At 34.4% G+C, this 25,343-nt stretch overlaps 1 protein-coding gene across 1 annotated transcript in view; it reads left to right on the forward strand.

The window, feature by feature from the left end:
• The window catches only part of LOC115884429 (protein phosphatase 1 regulatory subunit 3B), a 67,872-nt gene that overhangs the window by 36,063 nt on the left and 6,466 nt on the right, over positions 1–25,343 (forward strand). The window lies entirely within an intron of this gene.

A 25,343-nucleotide genomic window follows, 5' to 3' on the forward strand; every position in this document is an offset into this window, starting at 1 on the left:
GATATTTTTGATAAAATACACGGAACTGAACTTGTGCTGCTTTTAAATAACATGCCAATAACCAACATTTTACGTCGAATAAATTAGTTGATTGTTTTGATTACCTAATTTAAACCGGCCGACTATGTAATAAAGTTAAATAATGCATTTTTACCCCGTTTATGAAAATAAGTATTTTAGAAAGCCCGTAACAAGGAAAATAAAATAATATACAAAATATCGCATTTAAAAAAACATAAAAGAGAAACCCTGCAAAACACACGAAAATGGGACACCCTGTGCAGACGTACTGCCAAATCAAGAAATCAACTACGAATGAAATCCAAGATCGATTTATATATTTTATATATTTTAATATTTTTTTTTTGTGTTGGTGATAATTCCTTTGCTACTTCGTCCAAAAACCGACAATACGGGGAAGAAGCGTTTCGAGGAAGTAAACGGACGAAGCAACGAAGGAACACACAGTCGCATAAAATCGACATTTCCCATAGTAAATATAAGATTTTTGGACGAAGGGACGCGACGAAGGAAGGAAGTGAAGTAGCGAAGCGCTAGAGTAATTCCCAAAATCCCCGCTTAGGCTCCCCTACTATAATCTAAATCCAAACATGTAAGATCCGATCTGTAAGAATCTACGTTCAAGAGGCTTGAAAAAGACATATACTGTCGAAACGTCGTCACTAAATAAAAAAATAATGAACAAAATCTAGAAACATCTTTGCAACCCCAACGACCTAAAGCCAAGAGTGAAAACAAAAAAATCCAAACATTTCGGTGTCCTATTTTTAGGTAAACCGAGTGATAATTTTAATCCCCTTGAGATAAAAAAAGTCGCCGTGATTCAAAAACAAAAACATCTATGGGGAACGCGCGAATTTCGCGACATCATGCCCGGTTCACATGAACCATCAGTCTCAAAAACGATTCTAAACGCAGCTTTATAAAATCGTGTCTGTCTGTCTGTGTTTGTGTAATTTTGTTTTGTCGCCAGTGATTCTAAAACTGGTCGCTATATCATGCGGTGGTCGCGTGCGACAGACTTGTCTTGTTTCTTGTTTCGTCTGGTTTTGTTGGCAGGTCTGGCCTTCTTATCGTGATTACGAAAAATGCTCGGTCAGTAGAAGTAATTATTTCTTCGATGTGATTTCCCCGTTTTTTTTTTTGGATATCGTACGACGCTTATTGTACTCCAACCAATCAGGCACGATATACAGGGTGTCCCACTAAGAATAGCTCTCGGCTGTATCTCGGAAAGTATTAGCCGTAGGGCCTACGGAAAAAAATATTTATAACTAAAGGGGCTATGAGAAATTGCTGGAAATTATTTTCAAGTTTGTAAAACGACAGCTAGGGGGCGCAATTGCTATGAAAAATAAGAAAATATGTAGAATTTTTACAGAATTTGCCTAGATAATGGGTACTATAAATAATAGCTTCTTAATCTTCAGTAAATTTTGGATTTTTTTTGTTCGAACCATTTTTCCCTATCTGCTAAAATAAAGTAGTGGTGAAGGCTAGATCTGTCTTTATTTAAATGTTAATAACTCCAGACTCTCTCTCTCTCTCTCTCTCTCTCTCTGGATGATCAGAATCCAACAAACGAGGGCTCGTTTAAAAGAGCGTCTCTTACTCTATATTATACCATAAAAATAATAATAATAAAGTTTTGAACGTAGACGCTGGGGGGCGCTTTCTTAAAACTTAACAAACATAGCGCGTTTTTTCAAAAAAAATAAATACGATAATATATGTAATTTTAGCTGATAAAGAGTATAGTAAAAGCTTAAAAAGTCAGCAAAAACCGCATCTTGATATCTTCTTTCAAGTCAAAGATATTAGCAAAATTATAATAAATACCAATAAATAAGCCCTTAATTACCTTATTTTTACAACACGGTATCAGTAGCCCTCTTGATTATTCCCATTCTAACAAAAAATAAGATAGAAACAGTTAGTTTATTTTAAAATCGACGATATACCAGGATACCATAATACCAGATGCAATAATATCTAATAATTAAGATATTAAGTGTGAACAAGAAACGATGCCTCAGTGAAGTCGTGGTAGGCTTTGGAAAAGAGTTGCTTTTGACGTAATAGTATAAACGTCAAATTGTTATTAGATCAACATTTTGATAGTCTTAGCAGCGTTTTTTTATCTTTTAATTGCTTTTTCAAAATGCCTTTATTATTTGAAGTAGTTGTTGGCATTTTGAAAAAGCAATCAAAAAATAAAAAACGCTGCTAAGACTATCAAAATGTTGATCTAATAACAATTTGACGTTTATACTATTACGTCACTAGAAACTTTTTTCCAAAGCCTGTCATGACTTCACTGAATCATCGTTTCTTGTTCACTGTTATTAATATCTTAATTATTAGATATTAATACATTTAGTATTATGGATTTTGGTGTTTCGTCGATTTTAAAATAAACTGACTATTTCTATCTTATTTTTTTGTTAGAATGGGCATAATCAAGAGGGCTACTGATACCGTGTTGTAAAAATAAAGTAAATAAGGGTTTATTTTTGGGTATTTATTATAATTTTGCTAATATCTTCGGTTTGAAAGAAGATATCAAGATGCGGATTTCGCTGACTTTTTAAGCTTTTACTACTCTTTCCTATCAGCTAAAATTACATATACTCTCGTATTTAATTTTTTTGAAAAAACCCGTTATGTTTGTTAAATTGTAAGAAAGCGCCCCCTAGCGTCTACATTCAAAACTTTATTCTTATTATTTTATGTTATAATATAGAGTAAGAAACGCTCTTTTGAACGAGCCCTAGTTTGTTGGATTCTGATCATCCAGTCCGGAGTTATTACTATTTAAATAAAGACAGATCTAACCTTCCCCCACCACTTCATTTTAGCAGATAGGGAAAAATGGTTTTAACAAAAAAATCCAAAATTTACTGAAGATTATGAAGCTATTATTTATAGTACCCATTATCTAGGCAAAATTCTGTAAAAATTATATTTTCTTATTTTCCATAGCAGTTGCGCCCTCTAAAAATGTATTTAACTCAATGTTACGGAAAGGGTTAATCATAATTAATAGTAGCCATCTATTATAAAATGAAATCCAAATTATATTAAAATAGAAACCACATTTTCATGTTTTTTTAATTTTCTCTATGTAAAGACAATCCGGGGACATACTGTATATAAACTATTTTTTTTTATTCAGAACATGATATTGAGGAATATTACGTGATTTCAAAAATTCCTGTTCAAAACAGAATTGTCATAAATAAAACCAACATATTTATTTAAATATCTAATTATAATTAAATTAGATAAAAATATTTAAATATATATTTAAGAAATTGTTCCAAATTATTTGAAGATAAAAAAGTAAATAAATTATTGCACATAAATATGAATCACGTGGGGCATATCTGATGCGGAATTATAAACCCAGACCTGTTTAAAAAATAATAATTAAGTAACTAATTGCCATATCTAATTTGCTAATTATCATTCAAAGCGCCATGCGCCAGGCTGTTTTGAACAGAGAGTGATTAAAATTATTTTTGTTTTATCTGTAAATATTGTTTTATTCCCAAAAAAATATTTTCTTTAGAATTTTATTTTATTACTTTACTAGCGTATACCAGCTACTTCGTTCGCGTCAAATTAATCATTTGTAATGGTGATAATAAAGCAAAGCAAGAATTTTCATTAACATACAAAATGGATAAAATTTTCTCACATTTATGTCAGCATGAGAAAAAACAATACGGCGATATTATTATATAACTTGGTAATATATGAGGGGTAGTTTCATCTCGTTGGAATTTGACTTTCCAAAAATCCGTTTGCTAAAAATAAGCTTTTTACGTCAAGCAGTTTAAGCAGAATCGTGGTTAAGAAATTACCCAACTTTTTGGAACACCCTGTATGATTTTTTAAAAAATTTCAAAATATGTAAAAAAACAAATAAATTATGCTTGTCCAAGCGTTTTCCCGAAAGACTAACCGTTTTTTAAATAACAAATATTGTAATTGAGGGGCGTTTTCACCTTCTTGGAATTTGAGATTCGAGAAACCCCTCCTTATCGAACCTCTACACCCCACAGTCAATCCGTTTGCCAAAAATCAGCTTTAAACGTCAAGCAGTTTAAGCAGAATCGTGATTACTCAATGATCATATTTTATGAAACACCCTGTATAAATTTATAAAAAATCTTAAAATATGTAAAACAACAAAATAAAATATACCTATTTAAGAGTTTTTCCGAAAAACTCACCGGTTTTTAAATAAAAAATATTTTAATATTTGTGGGATAGTTTCACCCCCTTAGAACTCGAGTTTCGAAAAATCCCTTCTTATCGAACCTCTACACCCTAAAGTCAATCTGTTTTCCAAAAATTTGCTTTTTACGTCAAGCGCTTTAAGCAGGATCGCGATTAATCATTGACCAGATTTTTCGAAACACCCTGTATACATTTTTAAAAAATCTTAAAATATGTAAAAAAACAAAATAAAATATACGTGTTTAAGCGTTTTTTTGGAAACTTGACCGTTTTTTAAATAAAAAATATTGTAATATTTGAGGCGTGGTTTCACCTCACCCTCTTGGAACTGGAATTTCGAAAAATCCCTTCTTATCGAACCTCTACACCCTAGAATCAACCTGTATGCCAAAATTGAGCTTCTTACGTTAAGTGGCTTGAGCAGTATCGTGATTAATCAGTATGTCAGTCACTTAAGGATTTTATATATTAGTATAGATTTCTTATATTAATTGGAGTTATAAGTCTCGCGCCACCAAAAGTATTATTTTTACTCCTAATACAACAATATACTGTTTTTCTCAGACCTCTGTACCAAGTGCATATCAAGAACTCCCGAAGTTATCAGTATAGAATTAATTTTATTGGACTACCCAGTATATCATGTGCCTTATAGACTATGAAAAGGCGTTCGATAACGTTAAACATAACCTCCTTATATCATACCTCAGAGACTTGGGACTTGATGGAAAAGATCAGATCAAGATGGCCCATCAGTAATTTGTATTGGAACCAAAAAGCTGAAATTCGTATACATAGCGTGGGAGTAACAGAAGATTTTGAAATAAAAAATGGGGTAAGGCAAGGGTGTATTCTATCTCCAATGTTGTTCAATTTATATGTGGAAAGAGCATTCACTGAGTCAATCTCCGATAGTCTCATTAGTTTGAAAATAAATGGTATTCCAATTAATAATATCCGATATGCGGATGACACAGTGATATTGGCAGACAATGCAAATGATCTCCAAATCCTTCTAAATAAGGTTAACAGTGAAAGTCAAAGACTGGGTTTAAACATAAATACTACAAAAACTAAATTTATGGCTGTTAGCAGAAACAATATTCCGAACACCAGAATTTACTTAAATGGAGAGGTCATCAAGCAGGTCACACAATTTAAATATTTGGGATGCATGGTTAACGAAACGTGGGATCCGGATCAGGAGATCAAATGCAGGATCGAACAAGCAAGATCTACTTTTCTGAGACTGCGAAGATTTCTCACAGATAGGAATTTGAACTTCGGCCTTAGATACAGAATGGTGAAGTGCTATGTCTGGTCCGTTTTGTTATATGGTGTGGAAGCATGGACACTGAAGGTAGCAACAATAAACCGAATTGAAGCCTTCGAAATGTGGACCCTACGACGAATGCTAAGAGTGCCCTGGGTCGACCGTGTTAGGAATGAAGACATTCTCAGAAGAGCTGGTCTGGAACAACGTGAACTCTTCGAAATCATCAAGAAGAGGAAAATAGCCTATTTGGGACACATACTACGTGGAGAACACTATCACTTTCAGCGTCTTCCAGGGTAAAATAGAGGGGGGCAAAAGGGGGATAGGACGAAGGAAGCTATCCTGGCTGAGAAATATTCGTTATTGGACAAGTATACAGGGCTTCCAAGCACCCCAAGTCGCGGCAGTTAACAGAACCATCTGATGAGGAAGAAAAAGATGAACGCCTACGCAGGAATCTGCACGGCACCGTAAGAAGAAAACCCAGTATATTTCCCAAATTTATTTGATAATCTCATTAAAAAAATCTCGGTCGTACTTTTTAAATTATCAGTTTCAAAAATTGGCACACTTTTATACGAAAATTAACTTTAATCAGAGATAAGTGTTTTTAAGTAAAACTAATTGGGCAGGTCACAAAATCGTATTTTAATTTAAACTTTGCACTACTTACGACGATAATCAGATTGCTCTACTTAATAAAACAGCTGACAATGTTTTAAGGTTTTTGGCATTTAATTATAAAATTACGTGTGATCATAAAAAAACAGTGTTATAGTAGTTTTTAATATACAGGGTTTCCCAGAAATAAGTGCAAGTATTTTAAGGGGTGGCAGATCTCGATAAAAGAAACATATTTTCTCTTTATCGTTTTTCAAATAGTCCAAAATAAAGGAGTTATTTTACTTTGAAAATTTCCAAAACAGCTTATTTTTTAAAATTTTGAGAAACACTGGATCTTTTCTGGATTTTCTTTCTTGTAAATTTAATCTAATACCTATGCTGCCATATTATCAAGAAATTATGTTTTTTAACTATATATATTAATCGGTTTAAAACGTTCTACGTCTTCCGATGCCATCTCTCCATGCCTGTCTGTCTCTCCATGCACCGTCTCCGAGAGATCTTTCCTCCATAAACGTGTCAATCCCTTCCTGCCAACTTCTTCTCGGTCTACCCGGTTTTCTTCTTCCTGCAGGTTTCCAGTTTATAATTTGCTTTGGGATTCTTATTTCTGCCATTCTTTGGACATGCCCGTACCATATGAGTTGACTGTTCTTTATGTCGTCCACTATCGTATGTTTAACTTCCATAATCTCTCTTATGCGTTCATTAGTTATTCGCTCGAGTCTTGATTTGCCTGCTGATCTTCTCCAAAAATCCATCTCTGTAGCTGTGTTTATGTAAATGTTTTTTGTGTAAATGTTTTTTAACTAAAAACTGAAAAAAAATCCAAAAATTTTTTCAAAAAATTTCGAATTTTCAAAAAAATTAAAAAAAACCTAATAGGTTGGACTATACTACCAGTTAAAATACTTGCACTTATTTCTGGGACACCCTGTATAGTTTTTAATTGACCTAAAATTTTAAAAAAGAATTATATAAAAAAAGGTAAAGTTTTCATACAAACCTATTTTCAAAACAAAAACTAAATGGAATAAACAACTGGGCAGCCCTGTATATAGGGTGTCCCATATAAGAATGGTCATGAATCTCATTGCGCCTTGGGATCAAACCTACAACGTGTTTCAAAATGGAAAAAATCCGAGTACTTCCGAAGGTATTTCGGAAAAACTGTATTTGTTCATTTTTTGATGGGAAATCACCACCTGAAATTTTGGCATAGTATTCTTCGAACACCCTGTATATGCTTTAGCTGATTGCTTTATTGCCATAGATGCATAGACTCCGTTGTTTTCACGACTGGAAAATATTTGCCGTTGCGTGTTATAGGTAGGCCGTTTGCTGATAATGAAGTGTTCGCTAAAGAAACTGGTAAATATTTATATGCGACGCCTTTTACAAAGGAGTTGTTACCGAGAAAGCCGCACTTTTTTTCGCGGTGATATTTACTGCACAGCTCTTCTGGTCACGAAAGGAACTGCCCAAAGTGATGCTGGACAGCGGCCGAACGAAAATTATTATATTAACCTTCTACGTTTAACACCCAGACAAAATAATAATATACAATCAAAATAAATAAAAGAATGGGGGCTTATATAGTTACACCTTTTATAACTACTCAATAACCGGCTGCACCGATTTTAATGATTTCTGATTTGTTGGATTTGTCCCCGCCCTGAATATCAGAATAACCGAGAGAATAATTATTAAAACCCTTGATCATATTACATAGATAAGTAAATCACTATGGAAACTGTCGCAAGCATACCAACGACTTCCATTTATCTTCTTTTTTTATTGCACACGCGGTTCTTCTACTCTATTTATCCCTGTCGAGGACCTATCGTCCAAGCGCCAAATTTGAACATATATACAGGGTGGTCCGAATTGTATTCCGGAAACTTCGGCAGCATATTCTACAGATAAAAATAGGTAAAAAAGTTCGTATATGCCTAAAATGCTTAGTTTCGGAGATACGGGGTGTAGAAATTTCATTTTTATTTCGATTTTTTCCAAATAATTTCTGAAATAACGTCAATATTTAGATGAAAATTGGTGTTTGGAAGTTTTTTGATATGAGAAATTTGATTTTGATGTCAATATCACTTCTACTGGTAGAGGGCGCCATTTACATCTGTTTTAACTGTTTTGAAGCCTAATAACTTTTTGTCCGTACCTGTATAAAACTACCGAGGGAAAAAATATAAATCTCTGTGATTTTTTACGTAAAAAATATCTCTTTGTAAAAATCGCTATGAGCAACCGTTCTTAAGATATTTAGAATGGAAATAGTCAATACATGCCATTATTGACGAAAAATTAACACGTTGAGTAGATGATTATTTTACTGAAATAATAAATTTGGGAAATTTTTATTTTTTTTTAAATTAATCATATTTTTCTGCAAAAAAATGACGATAAAACAGTTTTTGTTGAACTTTTGGTACAAAAACATTTCAAATTTATGATCTCAGTCTAATAACTATTTAGTCAACATGTTTAATTTATGTCAGTGATGACAGGTATTGATTATTTCGATTCCAAATATCTCGAAAACCATTACTCGTAGCGATTTTTACCAAGAGACCTTTTTTACATAAAAATCGTCGTAGTCTATTTTTTTACTCAGTAGTTTTATACAGGTACGAACAAAAAGTTATTACTCTTCAAACCAGTTAAAAATATGTAGGTGGCGCCCTCTACCGGTAAGAGTCATATTGACATCAAAATCAAATTCCTCATGTCAAAAAACTCCCAGACACCAATTTTCATCCAAGTATTGACGTTTACTTCAAAAATTATTTGGAAAAAATCGAAATAAAAATGAAACTTCTACACCCTGTATCTCCGAAACTAAGCATTTTTGGACATACATTTATACGAACTTTTTTACTTATTTTTATCTGCAGAATATGCCGCCGAAGTTTCCAGAATACAATTCGGACCACCCTGTATATATATTGTTGCGAGCCGGTGTGGACTCGACCTAACCTCTAATATGGCCCGCCCTCGGATGACCTTAACATCGCATAGACACCGCAATGATTCATTCGTTCGAGAAGAATCGAGACCCACTAGAATGGACGCGTACATACGAGAACATTCGAAAACCTTCTCTATGCGCCTAACGATCTTTGGACTATTCTAGATTTCTTTTACCTGTCGGTATAAAAGCCGGCGGCAGTGGCCTAGAGAGGGCAGTTATAAATATACAGTTGACGCGCTAAAATTCAAAATAAATTCTTAGTTATAAATCGTTTGTAAATAGTTCTATAAGTCTTTTATCGTTATTATTTTTGTTAATTAGTGTTAAATAAATAGTGTTTAAATAAATTGTGACTTTCTATCCACACGGAACCGACGAAAAACGTAACAATTGGTGTCAAGTGTGGCGTGTGTGATAGACTAGAGAAATAAAAAGACTGACGATGGCTCCGAGAAAATTATTGAAAGACCTGAAAGTGTCGGAATTAAAATGCATACTGGAAGAGAGAGAGTGCGAGACAGATGGAAAGAAAAGCATTTTGCAAGCCAGACTGAGAGACGTTTTGGTGGAGGAAGGTGAGGATCCTGAAACATTTTGCTTTGAGTTGGAAGGTGACCTTGACTCGTCCTTACAAAAATTAGAAGATAAAATTACGAAAAATTCCCGGGAATTGCAAGACAGTTTGAACGATAAAATTACAGAGAATTCTCAAAAATTAGAAGACAGTTTGAAAGATAAAATTATGGAAAATTCCCAGGATTTAATTAATATTTTAGAAGATAAAATCGCAGAAAATTCTAAAGACATACAGGCCAGCTTTAATAATAAAATACTTAATTTAGAAGAAAAGATAACAGAAATCCAGGAATCTTCCAGGGAATTAGGAGAAAAGATTATAGATAATTCTACAGAACTACAAGACAAAATAACACAAATTGAGGACGATGTAAATAAAAAAATCGAAATTTTAAAACAAGAAATAGCAAAGGCAAATTCACCAAAATGTCAAGAAACATCGGAGGCACCGAAACTAGTCGAAAATAAGTATATCTCAAAGTCAGTTATTAAGCCTCCACAGTTTGACGGAAAAACCGCTTGGGCCAATTATTTTTGCCAGTTTGAGGCCGCTGCGAGAGCGAACGGATGGACAATCGCTGAAAAGGCTACCGCTTTGACTGTCGCACTGCGAGGAGATGCGACTGATATTCTGCAGACATTGTCACCATCGGAACAGGGAGATTATCAGCAATTGGTACGACATTTAGAAATGAGGTACGGCCAAGCTCATTTGGAACATGTCATTCCCAGCTAAAAAATCGCATTCAAAAGTCAAATGAGTCTCTGCAGGAGTTTGAAGCCGACGTAGCCCGCCTCGTTCGCCTTGCGTACCCTGCTACGCCAGAGAATGTTATGGAGCGGTTGGCAGTACAGGCATTCTCCGACGACTTACGTGACAACGAGACAAGACAAGCACTTCTCCTAGCCCACCCAACGCACTTGGTGGATGCTTTAGCACGTGCCCTAGAATTTGAGGCCGCGAAACAAAGTTCTCGGTCTTTAGGAAGAGTACGGGCCATCGACGAATGTTCTGACGAATCCGTGGAAGGGTTGTTCGGAAAGTAATGGACCAGTACATGGGCAAGAAGGGACTGATTCATTGCTGGAACTGCGGACAGGTAGGACACGTGCGAAGCCGTTGTAAGGAGAAGAACGAAGAACCGGCTTCGTCGAGGTCGGAAAACTACTAAGGGTCGAAATGAAGGGGCACACGTCGACCTGTACCCAACATGCCCCAACGAAAACTGCTCGAGTCGCCTCGCTACAACACAAATTCAACAGCATGTTTGTGGATGGTTTTGTTGATGGAGAGTTCCGGACTATGCTGTTGGATACAGGAGCGACGAAAACTATTATCAGACCGGACATTCTTAAAACATCGAAGAAGGTTAAAACAACACAATGGCGACTACGTACTGCTACGGGGGGCTCTGCTGCTGTCCATGGAGAAGTAAACCTTAATTTTGTTATTGGGAGCACCAGTTTTGAACATCCAGTGGTAGTAGCAGATATCGAAGATGAACTTATTCTCGGAATGGACATCATGGCCACTAGAGGTTTTGAACTAAACTTCAAACAGGGAATTTTGAAAATAAATGAAGAAGAAGTGGTTCTACATCGAAAATGTGAGGAGACGCTTCGCGTGGTGGTAGCAGAAGATGTTTCGATCCCTGAGCGCTGTGAGATATTTTTGGATGGTTGCCTGGAAGATAAAATGAATAATGGGAGTATTATTCTGTTGGAGCCAAGGAACCATGACAGCGAAATAGGACGGGGGATCGCTGTTGGAAAAGCCCTGCTACGAGCGAAGAAAACTGTACCGGCGAGAGTAATGAACACAAATTATTATTCTGTATCCTTGAAGAAGGGAACCCTTTTAGGGTACTGTTGTTCGGCTCCTCAGTCATTCGAAGCGTGGAAGCCTCCAAGTTTCGACTTCAAAAATTCCGGACAAAATGGTGAAGGAGTTAGTAAACGTTAAGGGATTATCTCCCGAAAATAGTAGAAAATTGGGAAACCTGATAATCAAGTATCAAGATGTGTTTGATAAAGGAGAAGCAGGACACAGAGGTCGTACCAATTTAGTACAACATAAAATTGATACCGGAGAAGCACGACCAATCAAACAAAATCCGAGAAGACTTCCGCTCGCCAAACGTGAAGAAGCTGATAAAATCCTTCGAGAAATGAAAGAAGAGGGTGTCATCGAACCATCTAACAGCCCGTGGACATCGCCGGTAGTACTAGTAAAGAAGAAAGACGGTACCACCAGATTCTGTGTTGATTATCGGCAGCTCAATAATGGTACCAAGAAGGATAGCTATCCCCTGCCGAGGATAGACGATACTCTAGACACACTGGCGGGGTCAACGATATTCTCTACGTTAGATCTGAAGAGTGGATATTGGCAAGTCGACATGGCGCCGAAAGACAGAGAGAAGACAGCGTTCTCGGTGGGCTCCGGACTGTGGCAATTTACCGTCATGCCTTTTGGATTGTGCAACGCGCCAGCTACCTTGAGAGACTAATGGAGTCTGTGTTAAAGGGACTATCCTGGACTACCTGTTTAGTGTACCTGGATGACATCATAGTGGTTGGGAAATCCTTTGACCATCATCTGAAGAATTTGGAAGAAGTTTTCAAGCGACTAGGGAGTTCTGGTTTGAAACTTAGCCCCAAGAAATGTCATCTGTGTCAAGAAAGGTACACTACTTGGGCCATGTAGTCTCCTCCCAAGGAGTTGCAGTAGATCCACAGAAGACCAAGACAGTGGAAGAGTGGCCGATACCTAAAGATAAACATGAACTACGAAGCTTTTTGGGACTATGCACATACTATCGACGCTATGTACAGGGTTTCGCCACCATCGCAAAACCATTGACCAGACTTACCGAAGGCGAGAGGCGTTTCTCTTGGGACTCAGATTCTGACGAGGCATTCCGAAAATTGAAGAAGGCCCTGACTAGTGCGCCCATACTTAGCTACCCTCTTGGCAACGGAAACTTTATATTGGATACCGACGCTAGCAATGTTGGGTTAGGCGTTGTTCTGTCTCAGATCCAGGATGGCCAAGAAAAAGTCATTGGTTATTTTAGTAAGACCTTGTCAAAACCGGGAAGGAACTACTGTGTAACCAGACGAGAATTACTAGCAGTAGTTAAAGCAGTGGAATACTTCTACAAGTATCTCTATGGAAGAAAGTTCTTGTTAAGAACAGACCATGCTGCTTTGAAATGGCTGGTGCAGTTTAAGAATCCTGAAGGGCAGCTAGCTAGATGGATTGAACGATTACAAGAATTTGACTTCGACACAGAACATCGAGCTGGGGCAATCCATCGAAATGCCGACGCACTTTCCAGAAGACCTTGCGCTAAGGACTGTAAGCATTGTTCCCGAGCAGAAGAGAAGGAAGCGAAACTCCTAAGAACAACTGTAGTTAATGATAGTTGGCAACCCGAAGATCTTGCAAATGACCAAACCAGTGACCCAGAATTAGGTTTAGTAATTAACTAGAAAAACGCAGGCCAAAGACCAACGTGGGAAGAAGTTTGCAGATATTCGCCGAACGTGAAGTCGTACTGGGCCCAGTGGAATTCCTTGGTAATAGATAACGGACTACTTCGCCGTGTGATCGAGAGACCCGAGGGACAAGAGAGAAGGCAGATCGTCATTCCAAAGAAGAGGGTCCCAGAAGTCTTGGAGGAAGTTCACAATGGAACCAGCGGAGGACATCTTGGTGTTACCAAGACACTTGGCAAGCTGCGTGAACGGTTCTACTGGGTGAACTGCAAAGAAGATGTGAGGGCCTGGTGTAAGAAATGTGACATTTGCGCAGCCATTAATGGGCCACAAAAGCGTGGTAAAGCCCCTATGCGCCAGTACAATGTTGGTAGTCCCTTCGAACGAATAGCGATCGACGTGGCTGGTCCTTTCCCGGAGACGAACGATGGCAACAAATACATTGTGGTAGTAATGGATTACTTCAGCAAATGGGTCGAGGCCTACGCGTTGCCAAATCAAGAAGCGTCCACGATTGCTGATGCCCTTGTTAAAGAATGGATCTGCAGGTTTGGTGTTCCCATGGAGCTTCATTCAGATCAGGGAAGAAACTTTGAGTCCAATCTGTTCCAAGGCGTCTGTGAAGTCCTGAACATCCGCAAGACCAGGACGACTGCTCTACATCCACAATCCGATGGGATGGTTGAACGCATGAACAGAACTATCAACCGTTATCTGGCCAAAGTAGTCTCTGACCACCAAAGAGACTGGGACAAATTTCTTCACCTGTTCCTGTTGGCCTACCGTTCATCCGTCCAAGAATCTACAGGGCAAACTCCAGCCAGCATCGTTATGGGACGGGAAGTGCGCCTACCCTGTGATCTGAAATTTGGTTGCCGACCGGGAGAAGAAGTCGCCGGAGAAGATTATGTCCACACACTACGTCAAAGGATGGACGACATTCATCAGAGAGTCCGCCTAAATATTCAAAGTGCTAGTGACCGAATGAAGGAACACTACGACATTCAAGCTGAGCATGGAGGATACCAACCAGGGAAGTTGGTGTGGCTATATAACCCGCAGAGACGTCGTGGGTTATCTCCGAAGCTACAATCCTCGTGGGAAGGGCCATACGAAGTCATGGATAGAATTAATGACGTCGTATACCGTATCAGAAAATTGCCAAAAGGAAAACCGAGGGTAGTCCATTTCAACCGTTTGAGCCCCTACCAAGGCGAAATAGAAGATCGTGCTGGGACCGTGAGAACCTGCAGCTTTGATCCCCCTGATTCGGAGATGTCCTTTGACGATTTCATGGCCCGATACAACAGCAGTGAGAAGGCTCGCTATGGTGTAACCAAAGAAGATCAACGAGACCTCTTTTCCGTGCCTCCTGATTATTCGCTCGCTCATTGTGTGGCTCGAGATTTGCGGATGTCCAGAGGAATCGCTGCGACGTTCAATGAGAAGTTTGGGCGTGTCGGAGAACTACGCCGACAGGATCCAGAGGTTGGAAGCGTCTTGAGGCTAACCGACAATGAACATGGTCAAGCAAGGCACATTTTCTACCTAGTCACCAAGGAATGGTCCCCAAGTAAGCCGACTTATCTCAATCTATGGAAGACCCTGATTGAACTAAGAGAAGCCCTGCTAAACAACAATATTACACGATTAGCCATTCCGAAGCTGACGTGTGGACTCGATGGTTTGAGTTGGCGTACAATCCGGAACATGATTGAAGTCTTGTTCAGATTTACGGGAATCGAGATCCTCGTTTGCTGCTAAAACCCAAAGCTGAGATCGGGAGAGAAAACTGTAGACTGCCATTTCTACCAGACTTCTCAATGTACCAGGGGCCAGCTTTGCAAATACCTTCATTCACCGTGTACATCTCGGGACGAGCATGTACCTAAGAAGGAAGCAGTGTTGCGGACCCGTGTGGACTCGACCTAACCTAACTGTATGTTCCGCCCTCAGATGACCTTAACATCGCATTAAAGAATAGACAACGTAATGATTCATTCGTTCGAGAAGAATCGAGTCCCACTGGAATGGACTAGTACATACGAGAACATTCGAAAACCTTCTCTATGCGCCTAACGATCTTTGGACTATTCTAGATTTCTTTTACCTGTCGGTATAAAAGCCGGCGGCAGTGGCCTAGAGAGGGCAGTTATAAATATACAGTTGACGCGCTAAAATTCAAAATAAATTCTTAGTTATAAATCGTTTGTAAATAGTTCTATAAGTCTTTTATCGTTATTATTTTTGTTAATTAGTGTTAAATAAATAGTGTTTAAATAAATTGTGACTTTCTATCCACACGGAACCGACGAAAAACGTAACAATATAATCAAAAACCTTTCTACCCGAAGGTGTAAGGTATACTAAATTAAATAAATTCATTTAATTGCTACACTCTACACAAATTGTTTTCATTTATTTTTGTCTCTTGCTAAACTTTTGGCTTCTGTTAATGTTAGTCCTTTATCCTGCACTATCTTCTCTATTATGTCATTCCATTTTTAGTTGGTCTTCCCTCATTCCCTGCATTTTAGCTTCCCACACGCCTTTAACTGGTATGTCGTTGTTCATTCTGATCAAATGTCCATACCACCTAAGCTGACATTGCTCAATTTTATACAGGATCGAATCTACTTTTAGTTCCTCTCTTATATAAAGCTGTTCCTTAGTCTATCTTTCCTTGTTACCCCAAGTACTCTTCGTAGGTATAAAATCTCCATTCTTTGGATCTTACTCTTCAATCTTTTAGTTAATACCCAACTTTTACAGCCAAAAATCAACGTCGGTATGAATACTGCCTTGTATACACTCATCTTCACTGCTCTCGAGATTTCTTTTTTACTTAAGAAACTGTTCTTATGGCTTGATACAAGCGGGACGTGTTGCCAATTCTTTCGATGATTTCCGTCTCTTGTTCTCCTGTGTTGCTGATGTTCACTCCCAAATATTTGTATGAATCGACTTGTTCCAAATTGATGTAATTTATCTCTATATTCATATTGACTTCTGTTTTACCTAAAATCATTAACATCATAAACTTGTGTATAGTGCTAATAATAAATTACAACAATTATTAGGTAATCCAAAGGATAAAACACCTCCACTGGAAAGGTCGGGTATTTATGAAATTTCTTGTAAAGATTGTAATCAGAAATATGTTGGGCAAACTAGAAAATCAATATTAACTAGATTTAAAGAACATTTAGCTAAGATAAGATATGGTAGACCGGATAAATCTTGCGTTGCCGAAAATATTGTTGATAAAGAACATTGTATAGATCTTAATAATTTAAAATTAATTAAACGTTAAGTCTCAAATTACAGGCAATTAGATGCATATGAAAGCATCAGAATTAATAAATGTAAAGATAGTATGAACAGAGATAACGGTCCAATTCCTTCAAGTTCTTTGTTCCTACTACTCTAGTGGCGGAAATTTAACTGTTACGCTCGGTGTGCTCTGACTCGGTTGGCTAGATCTTTCCACGCTCAACTTGTAGATTGTATTTTAGTTTATAATCATCTGCTGATGATGCTAACATGGTTAGCGAAACGCGCGTCCAGTGTAACAGTAAAAGTGTTTTGTTGTATTGTGGTGATTTAGCGTTTTTATTTTGCTGTTTAATATAAATAAAAGAAAATCTGAATACTTTACTTGCCTATGAAAAGATAATTCGGGGCCTTTATATTAGAACTTCCACACACCAAACACTTTCTAGTCATTTTTACGAGTATTTAGAAAGTCCAACAAAAAAAAATTGCACAAACTTAAAATTAACCCACTATAATCCCACTGAACACATTTGCATTCTTGGCTATATAAAAGCAGTCGATAAAAGAGTAATTAATACAATTTTTAAAATAAAAAACGCATTAAATAAGCGTCGTTACACAATGCAACGTATAATTTGTACTTTCTAAACCCTATGAAATTGTGATTAGTTTGGAAATACGTACAACTTTTAATACGCATGCGCAGAGTAAGGTCCTCGAAAAAGACAAACCTATTGAACGTTTCATAAGTGCAATAAAGAAGGTTTGAAAATGGTATGTCGTGATCTTGGAGACATATTTTTTAATGCTAAACTTATGGCGTTGATTTATCCACGTAAGACAATTTCGCTATCTGTTGAATCCAGAGAAATAGAAGGGATAGAGAATGAGCGTCAACATGCGCAGAAGGTCTAATCAAGTTGGGCGCCATATTCCAGGTCTCCGTGTCATTTTGTATATAGGTGGTAATCTATAAGTAATCAAATATCAATTTGCTGTTTTCAACCATACGGGGGGCAATTTAAATTTAGTGAAATTCTATCATTTATTATGGTTAGATAACATTAACACAGACATTAATATGATTTATTTAATTATCATCAGTTTCAAAACTGCGTACAATATTGGTATATAATACACTAAATATACGATTATTCTGACAAAAGACGCTAAGGACAGATAACCTTTTCTTAGTCGTTAAACACTCGAAATGCCATTAAATAAGTAGGTATTTTCAATTATTTCATGTTTACTTGTACGCGTTTCAATTAAAAATTTTTGCAAATTTGGTAAAAATTGTTCTAAACAACTTTTTGTTCAAGTTGTATATTCATAAAAAACATTTGGTTCATAATTATTTTTGATGATTACCTACCTTGTATTTTTAATATAAACCTAGAAAAAATATGTTTTGTTTTTTTTTTATTCGTCCCTTCAAATTGTGTACAAAATCTGTTACATAACATGTCCTCTAACAAAATATTTCATAATACATAAACATCATTGATTTTATTAAGGGTATTATTAGTATTTATCCTGGTTTTTGTCGACAATAAAAACTCAATCTTGTAATAGAACATCAATTTTATATTTCTTGTAAAATTATTTTGATACAAATTCAATTTGTCAAAATTCAAGTCATTAATATATTGATAAACAACCCAAATTATTCCTAAATATTTTATTATAAAAAAAAAACTGTTACCGGTAAGTTTTGTAAAACTTACATTATGGTTTGTCTTAATACTAGAAAAAATCATTTATTTTTGCACAAAAGAAGCTTGTCGATCCTTATTTATCCATAACAAAATTCTGTATTTACAACATACATATACCTAATTTATTATTAAGAAAATTAGATTATATGATCAGAATTTTAAGAACATTTTTTTAAGATAAAATAGTTTCTTCTCAACTGTTAATACTTTGGCCTGTATTTTATCTATTTAGAAACATGGGATTTGACAATCCTATACTAAAAAATACATACTGGAAGGTACTGATTAAGTTTCATTGCATCAAATACCTTTGCTATAAATGCTGGCTCGCAATTTAAAGCCATTGCAAAATGCTTTTGAACTTCATCATAGATTTTACAAGAATAAAGTGTAATATTGAAACAAAGTAAACATTGTAAGCTTCATGACTAATAGTCTCATTTTAACACTCTTTAAATATCATCTCGTTAACAATTATGAATATTATATGATTTTTCAGTGATTTGTGGCACAAATACAAATTAATGGCATATATTAATTTGTCGCAACCAAACCATAACAGTTTTAAATAAGAAACTTCTGCCTACAGATTTAATTTTCTTATTGGCATAATACCCTTTCTTCCTATATAAATCTTGCCATTTTTTTCAGTCCAATGTTCCTTGTTTTTTTACAGTTGTAGGAATACTAAAAATGTTGACTATAGAACTCGATACTATGTTTGAAAAAGCCTTCATACCTGTAACTGTGCATAAATCTAATTAACTGAATTCTTCTCCTCTTGGCACTCTGAACACTGCTGCTGCTAATGTTAGATATTTCTAAATATTTTTAGCACAAAACTACAACTGCCTACAACAAACTTTACAATAAAAATGTTAAATTTTCGCTGTTCGATTGAAATACCAGTAAATACCCTATCTTATGTTTTCTTTTTCCTCCAAATAATCTTCTCTGCTTGTCAAGTAAGGACCAATCTTATTTGACATATTTCTGGTACTTGAACTTGTGCTTTCATGGACACTATAAGAGTGCACTGTTTTACAGAAGCACAGAAACATTGATTCCAAAGTATCTTCTTCCTCCACACGTTATAAAACATCATCCTCTTTAAATGGCCACATCATACACTTATTTTTGATCATTACCAATTACAATCACGATTTTTACAAATCGCCTTTAGGAAAACTAAAAATAAACAGTTTTGGATCATCTGTAAACACGATTATGTTGTATAAACTTACACATGAAAACTAATCATTTTATCCAGCGTATTAGCTTTCTTAGAATGACTATGATAATATACAACAAGCCTTTTTGAATTAGTGTTTAGAATAATTGAGATAATAATAAATTTTAACTAGATAACAACACAAACGAAAAAAAAACAAAACAAACAGATGTCAATTAAAGAGGGGAAGTGACAGCGAGACCGGGAAGATGTCTGCCATCTTGCCGTCGACAAAAATTTGGATGCGCACTCGTCGAAGCTCATTCTCCCACTTCCATATCTCTGGTTGAATCCATAGGGTGAATCTTTCAACCATTCTAAGACTATTCGTTAAGAATAGCCTATTTTGAAATTGATATTGTTGTTATAATTATTTTTAAATTATACCTACGTGCCTGAACCAACGTTCAAAGAAATTCGAAAATATTAAATTAAAATATTTAACGTCCTTTCGACCTCAATGAATTCCTTACAAGACGCATAGAAAATACTTAAATGTCATACAAAAATTTTTAATTACAGACTTGTCCTGTTATTATTTTAAAATACGCTTTAATAAATAATGCATTTGGACGTAAAATGTTATGGCTTTACTACATTGGCCATATGTACCATCGGTTGTTAAATTGTACCTGAAAGTTGTAAAACTATCTGTGTGTCGTTAAGTTCGCTTTACGTCTAATAATTTCCACAAAATGTACATAAAACAAAAGAGCATACATTCCAAAAGCTTTATTTAATATTTACTGTTGTTTTAAACGCTGGTTATTGCTTTTTGAAATGGATTTTCTTTTGATTTTTGCTTTGAAATAGTTTGGAAAATTACAGCTAAATTATTTAAAACCAAGATTTTGACACCCGCTGTCAACATCTCTAAGTGCTATAAAATACTTGCCAAACGATTTCATTTTAATATTAACATGCATGTGCCTACCCCTCGACCGAAGATTTTCCTAGATATTTTCATTTTTATAACTTAGAGAGTAGATCTTCATTATTTGATTGTAGATCTTTATTATTTGACAAAATCTAGGTGGCTGTGATATGTCTGACAACATAGCTGTCGAAACAGCTAGTTATCATTTTGTGCCATTTAAAATGAATAAAAAATCAGAAATTTGCTGAAAATGGAAACATCCTACATAGAGAGAATAATTATTAATAAAATGTGACCAATTCTTTAAATTTGCCTAATTTAGCCTAACAGAACAGATTGGTAACTAAATATCAGGCTATACAGGCCCGGTAATGGATCTCTAGGCAACTCTTTTTACTTTCGTGAAAGAGAAAGGAAAATAATAAAACAAGTGACAATTCTTCCTCTTCTTGCAAAAATCAACACGAAATGTCATAATTGACAAAAGTAAAATGTCATCAGCTTTTGACATTTCTAAATATTAGACCAATGCCGTCTCTATTAGAACAGCCACGAGGCGAGATTTATGACGTCACGCTAGTTAGATACTACGGATTAATAAATATGTTGTAGAATACATGGAAAAAATAATTATTCCTCGTATTTTTGGTTTGTATTTTAAAAATGATATAGTTTACATGAAATATACATAATATACAGTTAATAAATACAATATAATATATACCTATTTATAGTAATAAATACTTTGGCAAATAAATTATGAACCATACAAATGCAGCAAATGTTTTACAATATACAAATAATGTGGTACATAAGATAATGCGTAAAATGTAAAATATATTTTAAATTTTGGGGTTTGAAAATCGATCTAATTTAACAAAAAACATTCAATATCTACTAATAGTGATGTATTATTATTTGCAATCACAACATTTATTTATATATTATAATGTTTACTGCAATTAATAAACTAATATAAATTTGTCAAAAGATGACCACATATTTTTTAAAATTATTATTCTTAACACAAAAACTTTCTACACTGACTATGGAGTACGATTTCAGCCATATTGTAAAACATTTGCTGTATTTGTATGGTTCATAGTTTATCTGCCAAAATATTTATTAATATAAATAGGTATATATATTGTATTTATTAACTGTATATTATGTATATTTCATGTAAACTATATCATTTTTAAAATACAAACATAGTTATTAATCTGTAGTATCTAACTAGTGTGACGTCATAAATCTCGCTCCAAGGCTGTTCTATTAGAGACGGCATTGCGTCAGCATGACCGCAAGTTGCTAACCAAGTGCTAACCTAATAAAATTAACACTAGAAAAGCCCGCGGGAACTGTCAAATTCAAAGTTATTCGTTTCACAGACTATACTAGCGAATACCTACATTAAAATTCGCTTTTCTTTTTCACTATCTTCTAGCAGCTAATAATAAACAAAATGAAAAAAAATATTTACTTTTAAAATTATACAATTCAGATACAACAAATACTTACGAACACATATTAAAACTGATTTGTTGTTGGTCCTTAGAGCCAATTTTACTTACTTTTTGATTGATGATTTGGTAGAGGTAAGGCGAGATTTTCTTGATTTTGTGGCTGTTAAAACCACAGTGAACTGCATCAAGCTCCATGACCTAAACAAATGTAGTACAAAGCCTTTAGTTTTGAAATATGTATATATAGTCTGTGAAACGAATAACTTTGAATTTGACAGTTCCCGCGGGCTTTTCTAGTGTAAATTTTATTAGGTTAGCAACTTGCGGCCATGCTGATGCAATGCCGTCTCTAATAGAACAGCCTCTGAGCGAGATGTATGACGTCACCCTAGTTAGATACTACGGATTAATTATGTTGTAGAATACATGGAAAACATAATTATTATTCCTCGTATATGTAATTTTTTGGATTATATTCGACACTATTTTTTTCATATGACACAACACTGATGAAGGCTATAAACGTTTATTTTTTTATTTATTTTATATATTTTAGGCTATAACGTTTTTTTTAAACCAAAAAAAAATAATGAAAAACCAAATGAAAATTTAATCAGTGCTTTTCCCGAACCTAAATCCCAAGAAAATCAAAAATTTTAGAATAATTTTACATATAAAATGACAGCGATCTTTATTTCATAGCCATCGCTGACGCCTTTTTTCTATGATATTGTATTATTTGCAAATATAATTTTTCGAACATTAATGCTTGCAAAATATACATATAAATTTTGTGAATGCAAATAATAATACATCACAATTAGTAGATATTGAATGTTTTTTATTAAATTAGATCGATTTTCAAACCCCAAAATCTAAAATATTTTTTACATTTTACCCATTATCTTATCTACCTATTCATTATTTGTAGGTATATTGTAAAATATTTGCTGCATTTGTATGGTTCATAGTTTATTTGCCAAAGTATTTATTACTATAAATAGGTATATATATATTGTATTTATTAACTGTATATTATGTATATTTCATGTAAACTATATCAGTTTTAAAGTACAAACCAAAAATACGAGGAATAATTATGTTTTCCATGTATTCTACAACATATTTATTAATCCGTTGTATCTAACCAGCGTGACGTCATAAATCTCGCTCCGAGGCTGTTCTATTAGAGCCGGCATTGGTCTGATATTTAGAAATGTGAAAGGGCTGATGACATTTTACTTTTGTCAATTATGACATTTCGCATAAGTTTCGCATTGAACTGTAACTTGTTTTGTTATTTTCCTTTTCTATTTCACGAAAGTAAAAAGAGTTACCTATCTGATTCGCTCCGGCACTCATTTTAAAGAATATCAGTAACTTTTTGGATAGAGGGATTTTATATTTGCCATGTTGGTAAAAAATAACGGTCAAAATTCAAAGTTATTCATTTTATAGACTATAGTTATCATTTTGTGCCAGTTAAAATGAAAAAAAAATCAGAAATTTGCTGAAAATGGAAACATCCTACATAGAGAGAATAATTAGTAATAAAATGTGACCAATTTTCAAATTTTAATTTAGTTTAACAGACGATTGGTTATTTTAACTAAATATCAGGCTATATAGGTTAAATTAGAATTTAGGTTAACTGTTATTGAAACTTAGGTTTATTCTTCATTTTCAGAAAATGTTTTAAATACCTATAAATATGTCAAAAACTTTACATTTTAGTCATATGCTTCTTTGATGAAATTCACTTTTTTTTTCTTGGAATCTGAAAAGCGCTTAACTCTTCAGGAGATTTCGGGAAACGTATATTTTTATTGTTATTCTGAAGACTTCATTTTTATTGACATCATTAGAACATTTATTTATTGCCAAAGTGTGTTTGTTACGTGCATATCGGCGTTTCTATTTTTATTTAAGCAGATAATCCATATCTTCGTGGTTATTATGATGGATTACCTAAAAAATACGTTTAATTTATTGGCGCCATTCTCTAATTCGGACAATAATTATCTTTCTTTAATCCACAAGTTTTTTTTTAAGCCTTGACGTAGCTAGCCATCACATGCATCACATATTTTATATGCTTGAATAACAAAAAAACTCATAAAAAACATTAAATATAAAAATGGATCGTTGGAAAACAACCAAAGATTTAATTTAACCTAAATTTAAAGAATGGATTAAAATTATTTTTGGATTTTTTTATCATGCTTTGTAAAGAAAGAGACGTCTGTTTAAAAAAATACTATTGATATGTTCGGTGTTTTAATAATATAAAAATATGGATTCTGACACACAGGGTGGGTCTTAAATAATTGCAAATATTTTCAGGGCTGGTACATAGATCTCGATAAAAGAAACATATTTCTTCTCTTTAGCGTTTTTCAAATAACTGAGTTATTTTACTTTGAAAATAAAAAAGAATGACGTTTTGGTTAAATTTTGAGAACCACTGGATCTTTTCTGAGTTTTCTTTCTTGTAAATTTAACCTAGTACCTCGGTTGCCATATGATCAAGAAAAAATGTTCAAAATTTTTTTGAAAAAAATTTTAAACATTTTTTCTCGAGATTTTCAATTATTTTTTCACGAAAAAAACCTCATAGACGTAGGTATTTCTGGGATTCAAATTTACTATATAAAGAAAATACTTTTATCTACAATCATATACAGGGTGTTTCAGGGTACAAATGCGGAAAAACTGGGTTATTCCCTTGCTTGAAAACGAAAAGAGAATAGACTAATAAAATTTTATGGAAGTCATTACATTATGAAAACACACTTTCTGGTGATGTTTTCACTTTTTTTAAAATGAGTGGAACGGGTTGAAATAAATACCCCTATCATTCTTGTTAACGAAATTTAAGAGAAAAAAATCTTATCCATTACATGCTTTATGAAAACAAGACTTTACTCAAAAATTTTCACTTTTTAAACATGGGTTGAATTTCACTTTTAAATAAATAGGCATTTCTTTAACGAGTTAATTTGAAATCTTATCAGAAACACATTCAAAAAAATAAATCTTGATCAAGTTTAGTTTGTTTAGAAACTTTTTTTATCCTCTTGTATTTTTTGATAAAACTCACCGATTTTGAAATTGAAATTTAAAATGTAAAGCATTACATGTCAGGACAAAAAACATTTTCTGATAAAGAATCTAGTGGGCTGCTGTAATTTTAGGAAAAAATCTAGTCGGCCGCTGTTACTTTTAGGATGTTCCTAATATTATTTTATTTGACATTACTCTACCGCATACGTTATTATCAGATGATTATTATTATCGTTATTATGCTAGATTCTTAATCTAAAAATGTTTTTGTCTATGACATGTAATGTTTTACATTTTATTTTTTAATTTCCAATCGGTGAGTTTTATCAAAAAAACACAAGAGGTAAAAAAGTTTCTAAACAAACTAAACTATCCAAATTAAAGCATTTGCATGTGTTTGATAAGATTTTTTTTTAAATTTCGTTAACAAGAATGATAGGGGTAGTTTATTTCAACCCCTTCCACTCATTTTAAAAAAGTAAA

Source organism: Sitophilus oryzae, unplaced genomic scaffold (genome assembly GCF_002938485.1).
Source record: "Sitophilus oryzae breed Bouriz unplaced genomic scaffold, Soryzae_2.0 scaffold_249_pilon_pilon, whole genome shotgun sequence".
NCBI lineage: Eukaryota > Metazoa > Arthropoda > Insecta > Coleoptera > Curculionidae > Sitophilus > Sitophilus oryzae.